The sequence below is a fragment of the Larus michahellis genome, chromosome 2 (genome assembly GCF_964199755.1).
Source record: "Larus michahellis chromosome 2, bLarMic1.1, whole genome shotgun sequence".
Lineage (NCBI taxonomy): Eukaryota > Metazoa > Chordata > Aves > Charadriiformes > Laridae > Larus > Larus michahellis.
In genome coordinates, this window is record NC_133897.1 from 34,964,694 (window position 1) to 34,976,088 (window position 11,395).

Here is an 11,395-nt window from a genome sequence, read left to right on the forward strand (position 1 = left end):
CTGGTTGCAAAAGGCTATCCTCCACCTTTGATCCACCACGGGCAGCATTCGCAGAGAATGCACATGGTATTCTACCAAGAGGGAAACAAGGGGGAAACAGGCACTACCGTGGGACACTTACCACTCAACTGCAGACATTTAGGGCTGAAGCAATCAATCAGATGATTGCCTTTAAAGCTCCTCTAGGATGTGACTCATCTGTTTCCACATATCTGTCTGAGCATACCGTGAACTACACCAGGGAAGTGCCTATTTCTTACCATAAATCTAAATGGGGAGTCTCAGGTTTTGTTCAGATTATACATTTATCTTAGGTGACGGGAGTTCCGCTCTGAATGTTTGATCTTTCTTAAAGAGACAGCTAGGTTAACTTACCAGTCCTGCAAAGACGTTTTGGAGGTCCTAACCAGGAAGGCACTGGGGAGCGCGCTCTGCAGACAAGGAGTGCTTCGAGGAAGGGGAAGGGCGTCTGCAGTGCAGGAGGGTGAAATTTCTTCATCTAGTTCTTAGCAGTGCAGGAAGGTTGGAGCAAAGGACCAACATTCAGGAGACAGGAATTATTTATCCTGAATGTGTAAGATGGAAAAGAAAATTACAGATTGCAAAAGCATCCAAAATGGCTTATAATAATGAGCGAATTAGCAGAATCTGGATTATTTTTTTCCCTCTTGGATGGCATGAGGGGAATTCTAAACAGGGAGTTAACGTTTTCAGGGATCAAAATAAATGGTGTCTCTGACAATCCCATGCATCGCCTGGTTTTTATGAAACCACACTTCAAATGGTACGTGGAGTTCCCATTTTCACATCTGCTATTCGTATGAACAGACACCTGGCAATGTAGTATATGTGTAGTTTCAGTGGAAACTCAACCAAACAACTATCACTTTATCAGCACTAATGGTCTTAGTTATAAACCCAGTACATATGTTTTATTTACTGTAAATGAAGTGTATATCAGCAACCCTGAATACGAAAATGAAATTTTAATGGACCACTTTTATGATGCTAGAGCAATGTGAAGAGACATCTGTAATGTGATTTACTTTTTAATATTCAGTAATGTAGTTTTAGTTTGAATAAATAGGGTTCCCAATAAAGACTCACATGACTATTTTCTTCAATTTCTTATTTCACACATACTTTAAGACCTGGAGCAACTTTTTCCATGAATTTATGCCAATACCCAATACTTTTGGGACTCTTCCAGTATTATATTTTAATGTTTTCTTTGTCTCTTTTTTTTTTTTTTTTTGGTATATCTTAGTACCTTGCTATAATTATTTCCCACTGATATGTTTAGTCACAGAGTGTGGTAATGTGTATTGATTCTGATAAATTGGTCTGCATCCACCATCATTAAATAACTTTTGCATCTATCAGTTCTTAATTGTATCTCACAAATGAACAGTTATCGATGTGATTTTTCTAAGAGAAAATGTCTAATCTGCCCCACTTATGGAAGAGAGGAAAGCATACACTTTGCAATATGTATGAGTATACTTAAATGGATATATAGTTTTAAATTTCTAAAATATATAACTATGTATATATTCAAATACATTAGAGTGCTTCATGCTGAGAAGTTTGGAAAGAATGCAAGTAAAAAATCAACTGAATCATGGGAAAATTTCATTTGCTTTCAGCATTTTAGTTCAATCCTGCGGAGTCAAAAGTAGCTTTTTTTTTCTCACAGTCATCAGGCTTTGATGATGCAATTTCTCTGTTCAGCTTAGTCAGACACATAACCCATCACTCTTGACTCACATACTGCACTTGCCCACATGATGTTAGTTACTCACGCAGATTTATTCTATTTTTCAGTAGATAAACCTTTGTTAGCTTTTATGTTTAGGCCTTTTTAGCCATATGTCCTGGGAAAGCAATTAAACTCCTTGCACTTGAAAAACCCAGACAGCTCATGCTATGAAAGCAGCAGCAGGTCTGTCCGGACCCCAGAAGCTGCCTCCTGGCTTCTATGAGAGATGGTGTATGAAAAGCTACACAACCTGAACCACCTTCCCTGAAAACGCTTCTTACCGCAAATATAAACCTCTCCTCATCTCTCTGCTTTCCCAGAGGCTTGCTTTCTTCCAGAAAGTATAGCTTTCCTGTGAAGGCTTCCTATTTTCATTCTCCCCCCTAGCCATCCCACAGTTGCCCACCGTTCTCAGAAAAACACAGGGGCAGCAGTGCCCCGCTGCTGCCCTGAACCCCAGTTAGCCCTAAGAAAACGCTCAGCACAGAAGGAGCCTAGAAGTGCCACCCACCATGGGCCAACACCCCCACACCGAGTGTCCTTAAAAACTATCTCAAACCAACAGGAGCACTGCTTACCCCACCCTGGTCATCATTACATAGTTACTGCTGAGCATCAGTAAAGAACTGGATTGTGTGAGTAGCATTTAAAGAACATTTCGTTAAAGTTCAGCTTTTGCCATGACGTCTTCAGCTTGGTTTCATCTTTATGGGGAGTATAATACATCTAAAAATGTATTTTATCCTCTCTCCTGTTACGTACACTCAATCATAATGCCACCAGGACTGGCGCACTCACATGTGTTAATAATAAGCTTGTGCTAACACAAGTCATATTTAAGCTGTCTCAGGTTTTTTTAACAAATAAAAAAAAAAACCCAAAAGCACAAGAAAAAGAAAACAGGCACTGATAAATGTTTTTTAATGTTGCATATAACGGGTTGTGTTATTTGATTATGTGTGATTTGTGAAGACCAGAATATTGTTAAAAACTACCTACTGCATAACATATATACCTTTTAACATCAGTAGTTCTATTTGTATTCCCCAAAATCTGATGGAATTTCCGTCATCCCCCCTCATTCCTTCTCAGATTGACCCACGTATTAGTCAATGTCTCAGCTACAAACACTGTCACAGAGGACAAAACTAAGTTACCCCGGTAGCTCTGTTCTTCACTAGGCTTGGTGAGACCGTGTCACTCGAGATAATGTTTCCCTGGAAACAGAGGTACACAAAAAGTGGCTTGTTGTGTTTCATTTACTGGCAGAGGGAGTAAGAGGCGGGAGATAATGGCCAGATCGACTCTTGGAACTGGAAATGTCCAGGAACTTCAAGCACCGAAGCAGATACTTCATTTAACCTCTTTGATGGCAAGTCAAATTCAGAAGGGGCTTTACTATTACTGTTACCATACTTATTATTTAGACAATTGCCTCTAAAATGTGCCAGCTGCTTTCTGACAAGGCAGGGAGAATCATGTCCCCAAATGAGATCAGTAGATCAGTCTAGGAAAAAAAAAAAAAAAAAAAAAACAAAAACAGGAAAAAACCCCAAACCTTTAACCTTAACCTCGAAGTGCAGGGTTTGGTGAATACACAGAAGCAGAAACATCTCCAAAGCTTTCCTCAGGACTCTGCACTATTTAAACCTTCCAAAACACTTGGCAACCATTAAAGGTTGAATTGAATGCTAGTTGTGTGTGTTTTCTGGAAATATTTCCTGAGGTTCGAGGGGTAAATGATGTTCTACAAGGACATTAGCCATACATCTTTCGTGCGGCCTTCCCTCTTTCAGCTCATCGCATTCACTTGTCCTATCTTGCTTCAGATCAAATGGCAAATCTGTCAAGGGAGGGGGAGGTATTTCCCCAAGTTGTTTATGAAACGACTAGCACTGTTCAGCTCCGGTCCTGCCTGAATACTTTCAAGCACATGAAACAATAATAAAGTGTCTCAAACAAAGAAGTCCCACACATGAAAAGGGTAAGCAAACTCCAGAAGGGGTGACTAATGATGCTACAGGAAAATAACAAAAGACAGAGGATTTCTGTCGGGTATGGCTGCTCTCTGGGTGGTTAGTAGTAGAGATTTCAAAAGGTCATATTTTTCTAAGAAGCCTCATTATGCTCAGATCTTGAGACAGGGGATTTTCTCCATTCAGTGACAAACAAGATGAGCAATGTGTCCACTCAGTCACAGGTTTCAGAGCACGAGGGTCTGTCGCAGCCCCCGAGACAGTACCAAGAGAGCCTTGAGGAGACAACAGGGAGGGGCTACGTCTGCAGGACCAGTTACTTTGTTAGATATGCCAGAATCAGTGATGGGATGTGTATCAGAAGGTTTTCAAAACCAGCTCAGGGTCTTACTTGACACCATTAATTCTGCCGTGGCAAGTTCTTCCCTAGCAAATTGCAATTGCAAAGCCATTGCAAAGACATTCTACTCCAGGTTGTTTTGGGAGAAGTAAGAATGAAAATGCATTCACTAAAGAATAATTTCAGCTAAACCAAATATTTTGAACATTCTGTTCGAGCAGAAACTGTAAGTTTTGTTTCTGTTTTTAAAATTCTTGATTAGAAACACTTTCTGAAGATAAAACTCTTTTTTTGTTGTCCTTTTGTCTTCTGCTGGTTTTGTTGAGATGAAAAGCTAAATGGCTAAAACCATTTTCCATATTTAGCTGTGAATACTTAGTTTTACGTAACCTCTGCTGCCCTTTTTACTAGATAAAGTATATACCCAAAGACTATCACCTAGTCCTGTTGCTAACAAACTGGAGATGCAACTCTGGCATCTGTGACAAGGGGAATCTGTTGGGGAAAGGAGGCTGAGGGGAGGAAAACCAGATTAATCAAAAAAAAGCAAAAGCTGTTTGTGTTCTGGTTACACTCTGTAGTGCATTGCATAGCGGCATCTCGCACCCTGAGCTCTCTTCCCAGCTGTGCCTGCCTCATCCAGGGAAAAGAGTTTGGCTTAATAACCTGGATGAGGGAGGAAAGTGCTTGAAAAGTGCCTCCTGGCACTGAGGAGGCCTGGCTGGGTCCACAGCATCTGGAGTTGGCCGTGGGAAGAGCTTGTGCACTTTGCAGAGCCCTTCTCGTCGAGCTAAGCCGCAGAGCGCCTGGCACCCTGGTGGTCACCCCACCTACGCTCACCAGGTTGCTGAGGCAGACCTGGAAAGAAAGATTTATGGAAAATGGCTGGAGACAGACGTGTGGAAGAGGAAAGGGAGGACAATGACAGGAAGCCACAGCTTTTGCTCTCCCATGCTTTGTCCAGCACTACCCCGACCTCTGGCTGCTGCCCGTCCTCGCTATGCCTCTCCCAGCGCTCGCCACACAAACACTGGTTTCAGCATGACGAGGATGGCAATGCCACTCTGCACCTGCCCAGCATGGCCACCACCTGCACCGCCCCAGCAGCCCCTGAAGTCCTGTCCCGGGTGGGACACCTCTTCCACCCCCCTTCTCCCACAGGAGACAGATGGGGTCTGGGGATGCTGTTCGCGCCCTGTTTGGGCCTTCTGAGCAAGCCTCGGCCCTCTGACCTTCTCACTCATGGGACAAATGGGGTCTGGAGGAGAAAGGAGAGGTGTCACCTACGTTCACATCCATATTTGGTTTGATTACCTGATTATAACATTTTTTACTGTTAAAAAAAAGACCCAACGCCCAACTTGCTAGTATTAAATAAAAAGCCACTCTTCCTCCTTCCTTAATACATGCCTGCAAAACTTTCAGTGCTTTTTAATGCTTCAACAGACACGCTAATTTTTTTAAGTTGCCATAAATCAAGACGTTTTTAGCCAAAATAGGTCTTGAGCAATGTTTTCATGAGAAATTCTCTGGATCCTCAATGCAGGAAATGTCTGAGATTCCTGAGGAAGAGCAGTATTAGCAGGGCAAGGTGATGATACTTGGGCTGTACCTCCAGCTTTTGTTACTGGGATGACGAAAGTTTCAAGGCAGCTTACGTTTCAGGTATTCTGGCTTTTGGTATAAGTTTAGTGGCTCACATGCTTCAAGAATTAAATTCTACAAATTTACCAGAAATGGTTTTTAATTAGGACAGAGTAAAAGGGGATTGGAAATAACATCCCCGATTTAAATCCTCATATATTTTCCCCCTTTTTTTTAGGTATATACTTTACAAGTTGCATATGATACAGTGCTTGGGGAAGGAGAGGAAATGAAAAAAAAATGCAGGAGGACAAACCAAAACCTTCTCACCAGTTGGACCTTTCTGTGTAATTTACAAGGCAAATTCCTCAGGTCAGAGTCTCATCCGTGGGGATTTTCCACTTCCACAATCCTGTGGACTGCAAAGGCTATTGCACATCAGCACACACTGACACCCACGGGGAACCGAGCTGTTTGATAAGAGATTGCTTTTGTTTCCCTCAAACTCCCACAAAGGTACTCAGTGCACAGACCAGTATTTGTATTACGCCACGAAGGGAAGGATTTAGGCCAAAAGAAGCTGGCAGCCATGGCTTTTTAATGAGCCATGTGCTGACAGGCCTGGTTGTGAGCCGTTACAGATGTGCGTTGGACAGTCTAATGAGATGCAGGAAATTCATGAGGCCAAAAAAACCTCTTTGGATATTCTGGTTACGTTCGTAGGATCAAAACCGCTTGTGTTCTACCTGGCATCGCCGTGCAGGGGATATGCTCGATGTCCTTAATAAAAACATTGCTATTCGGTGTAAAGGCAGTGATGCACGTTGATTGCCATAAGGGGGAATAAAAGAAGGGCTGAGTCATTAGCCAAGAATGAGAGCACAAGCGGGACAGGATCCTACAGTGGCATGTTAATTATAGTAACATTTTCTGTGATTCCCCTGCTACGTAACCAGAGACGCAGGAGCATGAGAGAGGGCCGCAGCGTGAAAGGAGGTGGCCAGGATGAATGATCTGGCAAGTCAGGGAAAGCAAACTCCTCATGAGAGAACAAAAACCCCTGAAAATTTCTCCTCCCCACAAAACGGAGTCTCCAGCTGATGTGTCCGGCGTGGAAGAGGCGACTTTTCCTGGTGCTTTAGCAGAGGAGAGTTCTGGTATTTCTCTCGGAGCATGAGTCAGACACAGGGGTTGCCAAAAAAGCCATGCCAAGTCCTGCTCTGAGTTACATGTGCCCACAAGAACACGGCACGTGAGCAGATATTCTCTCAGAGCCAACTGAGGCATCGGAGTGGCTGTGGGCTGCCACATGCAGCTCTGAGGCTCCTCGGTCTCACCTCTGTTATCTTTCTGAAGTCTGACTATCAACTGTATTGCAGATGGTATTGCTAATTGCCAGGCCTGCAAATTCAAACAGATCAACAGTAAAGGTCTGCTGTTACTGTTATGTGGCAGATAAAACTTATTTTTAACTACCTAACTGATGAAGCGCGAGCCAGCTGATGCCTCAGTTTACTTGCTCTTTGTCATATAGACAGGCTTATATATAAAAAAGCATAGACATGAGTCTACGAAATGAAATAGGACACATATATCACATATACAGACCTTTTCCGGCACAGATAGGTTGGGTAGCATTTGCCAGAACTATAAAACCACATAAGACATGCAACAGTGACACCTATTGGCACACAAACTTCGTACAGATCCCTGCTTGTTTATTCTCCTGCAATATTTTTAGCTCCATTAGCAATGCCATGAGCGCGCATCCCACGCTGTTGCGATGGCACCTTCCGCTCTCGGGCACAGGCCCTGCAAGCTGGCAGGGCTGGTACGTAAACAGCTTCTTGGATAACTTGCCCTGAAGATGCAAATAAATTTAGTCTGTCTCAACTATGAACAGCCTTTTTTTCTTTGCACAGTAAAAACTGCAGGTAGGCCATGCTTCTGCAATCCCCATTAACAGTGGACTCCCTTTTTTCTTTTTTTTTAAAGACATTTCCACTTGTGTAAACCTTCATTTGCAGCAAAACCATTGTCTTGAGACGTTAGCTTGGGGGAAGAGGGGAAAGAGAATTCACTGCAAGGATTTCTGCTGTCTTGGGAACCCATCAGTTCTCCAAGGCAAAAAACAGGTAGAAGCAAGACTGCTAGTAAAACTGTTTATTCTTTTTGGCTGTAAAGTCCCTGAGGCTGTGTGTTAAGTCTGGCCCCAGGGAACTATAGGGATCTTCAAGCTCCAGATTTCCCAGTCCATGACGCAATTGCAGAGTTATGGATTTTGGAAGTCCTGGGTTAGTATTTTTAGATCAGTTGACTTGCCAGACCCATCTCTTTCAATGTGACAAAATTTAGACCTTAGGAGTAACTTTCCTGAGGAAGATAACTAATTATCCTCAGAGCCCCAGAGAGTTTTAGAGTCCGTTCCTCTGCCGCATCTATTTTTCAATAAGCCTGTGTATTGGGAGCGTAAGTGAGATGCTGTCAAGGAAATAATTAACATGTGGGCATTAGAGACTTTGCCACCTTCTCCTCGCCTGGCTGTGAACAATAAACAGCTGAGTTTACATCCTTTTTTATTCACCATTGCATTACTTTCTCACCTTTTCTGACTTGGGGTGGCATGGTATAGATGTTTTGAGGTTTGCTTCTAACTAAAGCTGCCGGCTTATTGCTTCACCAAAATAATGCTTCTAACTGAGTATGTATGTGGTTCAATAACTATTATCAACTCCTGGTGATCTTTTCCTGTTTCCTGGAATACAGTGTGCTCAGGTATTGCAGGAGCATTGTTAAGCCAACTTAAATCTCCAGTGTTGTTAGTTTTGTTAGGTTTTTTAAGCCTTCCTTCAGTGAAACTATTTCCGATTATTTCAGTTGCGAGCAATTTACCTAGCACAATGTGGTTCTGAAGAGATGTAGGGAACAGCTTAAAGGATGAGGTATTTTAACCAAGAGACATTGGTTTGCTTTCCTTGTCCTATCGGAGAAGCCTGGGAAAAAAACAGAAGAGGTCTTATAAAATTGATTTTAAAGTGGATTTTAATTTCTATTTTACCTATTTCTTGTAATAAAGTGGTGTCTAGTCAAGTTTTATTGTATTCATGAGTTTTGAACCTTGTCACATCTAAATCAGCTGTCTGTAAAGAAACATAAGGTGAGTAAGATCACACATCATGAGCAGTATGAAATCTCGTGTAAAAAAAAGCAGAGAAGGAAGGGACTGTGAGGAAACTGGGTTTCCCTTGTGGTCATAGTCATCGCTATTGCCCAGGGAGAAGTGGTAGCTGATGCACTCACTGCTAATGACTAAGAAAACAGAGCACAAGCAGAGACAAATTCTGCCTTTAGAAGAAGAGAGTAGCTTTCCTACATAGCAATGCAAGAAAATCCCAAGGGAGCAGTCAGGTCAGCAAACCTGTGTCATCAGAGCTATCCTGGGTGAACAGGTTTCTGCATGCAGTACATGATAAATGTTCCTGGGGTTTACAAGGTTGTCCCTTTTTCATCAGTAATCATCCTGCTAGGTGTCATTCTCACTAAGGAGTCCCTGGAGCCAGAGCTGAAGACAAGGGAAAGCAAATTCACAGATGTTTTCACAAAGCTTCACTCCCTTCTTCCTTTTTTTGTCTATTTAAAATTAAAATATCGCTTTTATTTGGGTGTTTTCTATAGCTCTCATATATTGGCTGTATTTGTGAATCGAGACATGTTGGGTTTAAAAGATACCTCCAAGCTGGAGACACTTGATCCTGATTATAAACTAAATCACTGTTTTAGGACCTAAAATGATACATACACCTTAGATGATCAACCATCAAGAAGCAAAAGGAAGAAGCCAAAGTCAGAAGGGTACATTGCAAATGAACTACATTTCTGTAGAAAATGCCAGTCTAATTGCAATACTTTCTGCATCGGTTCTGCAGATAGGCTTGGCTTTTTAAAGTCTGCAACTGTCTGGCTGCAGAGACAATTTGCTGGTGTTCAGGAAAACAGTGAATGTCTCCTCCCTGGCTTCTTTCTTACATGTGTCCACCCTTGGTAGAGCTGGCCAGCACAGCATTGCTTGGAGAAACGTCAACCAAAGCATCCACTCACTGGCATATGGATTAGAGGGACCAGCAAGTAAAAGAACTGTTAAAACAATATTAACATAGAGAAAAAGGGGGGGGGAGGGGAGGGTGAAGAAAAAAAAAAACAAAACAAAAAACCCCAAACAAAACACACACAATAAAAGGGTAGTCCAACAGCTTTTCTACTTTGTTCCAAACTCAGCTTCGTGTCTTTTCCTGGCGTACCAAAACTGGTTTGAGCTTCAACTGCGGAAGAAATCCTTACCTGTGATTTTGTCCCTGAAACAAAGTCCTGGCAGATACTGACACTTGTGATGAATTAGGAGAGCTGGCATAGACACTCAAGTCTTAAAGACGGACAACGTTATTGCAAGGAGAGACAGACATGCACTGTTGGAGGGTTTTTTTAATTCCTTAGTTTTTTCCAGTATGCTCCACAAAAAATGTACTTCGATAAGACTGAAACACAAGGTCCCCCTCCAGCAGCGCTCACCCATGTGTTTTGCAGAGATCAAAGCAAATTGCAAAATAAATGCCCTAAATAAAAAGCCTATTCCAAAATGCATCACATCTTTCCATAATCCAAGTACAACAACTTTCATAATTCTGGAGAGAAAAGGCCTGTCATTTAAAAATAAATTATTATACTGTTTCAGACAAACATCTTCCCGCTCCAAGCTCCATGCTGTCCTCAGGCACATTTTCCTTATCATCTAAAGCTTTCTGTTAAAGTAGGAAGCTGATTTTTATTGTGCATGGCCATAAGTTTTATATTCACTTTTGGCAGCAGGGGGATGTTTATTTCCATCAGAATTCTCTTGTAAATTCACTAAGTCACAGGAAAAAAAAAAAAAGTGTGAATCCAGAAAAGCTTCTGTATAAAATTGAGAAGCTATCCCACTGAACTTATGTTTTGGCAAACTATTGATTATATGCTTGGGACCAAACATCTAGCCAAGAAACACAGATAAAATGCTAAGAAGAAAAGCCTTTCAACATATCTATTGGGGAGCTGCCAGAATTTTCAAATGCTGTAGGAGCCAAGAGTGTAAATCTCAGAGAAAGGAAAGGTCTGGGTGGAATCTGTTCAGAAAAAAATTATCGTTTTTTTGGTATTTTAAAGGAAAAATATAAAAAGACAATAATGTTCATAAGCCTAAAGCAGGTCTGTAAGCATGCAATTACACAACATGGAAAAGTTGATCGCAGCAATTTTTTAAACAAGTCGTCATACTCTAAAAGCAAGGATTTCATTAATTCATGAAGAAAATACCATATACAACCCAAATTTCTGTAGTCTTTCCACAGAAACACATATATGTCCAGCCAGAAGAAAACATGAATTTTATAACACATGCACACTGTATATATCAGATGCAATGATGCATTTAGTACATTTAATATAGAATCATAGAATCGTTAGGGTTGGAAGGGACCTTAAAGATCATCGAGTTCCAACCCCCCTGCCATGGGCAGGGACACCTCCCACTAGATCAGGCTGCTCAGAGCCCCATCCAGCCTGGCCTTAAAAACTTCCAGGGATGGGGCTTCCACCACCTCTCTGGGCAACCTGTTCCAGGGTCTCACCACGCTCATGGTGAAGAACTTCTTCCTAACATCCAGTCTGAATCGACCCATCTCTAGTTTTAGTCCATTCCCTCTG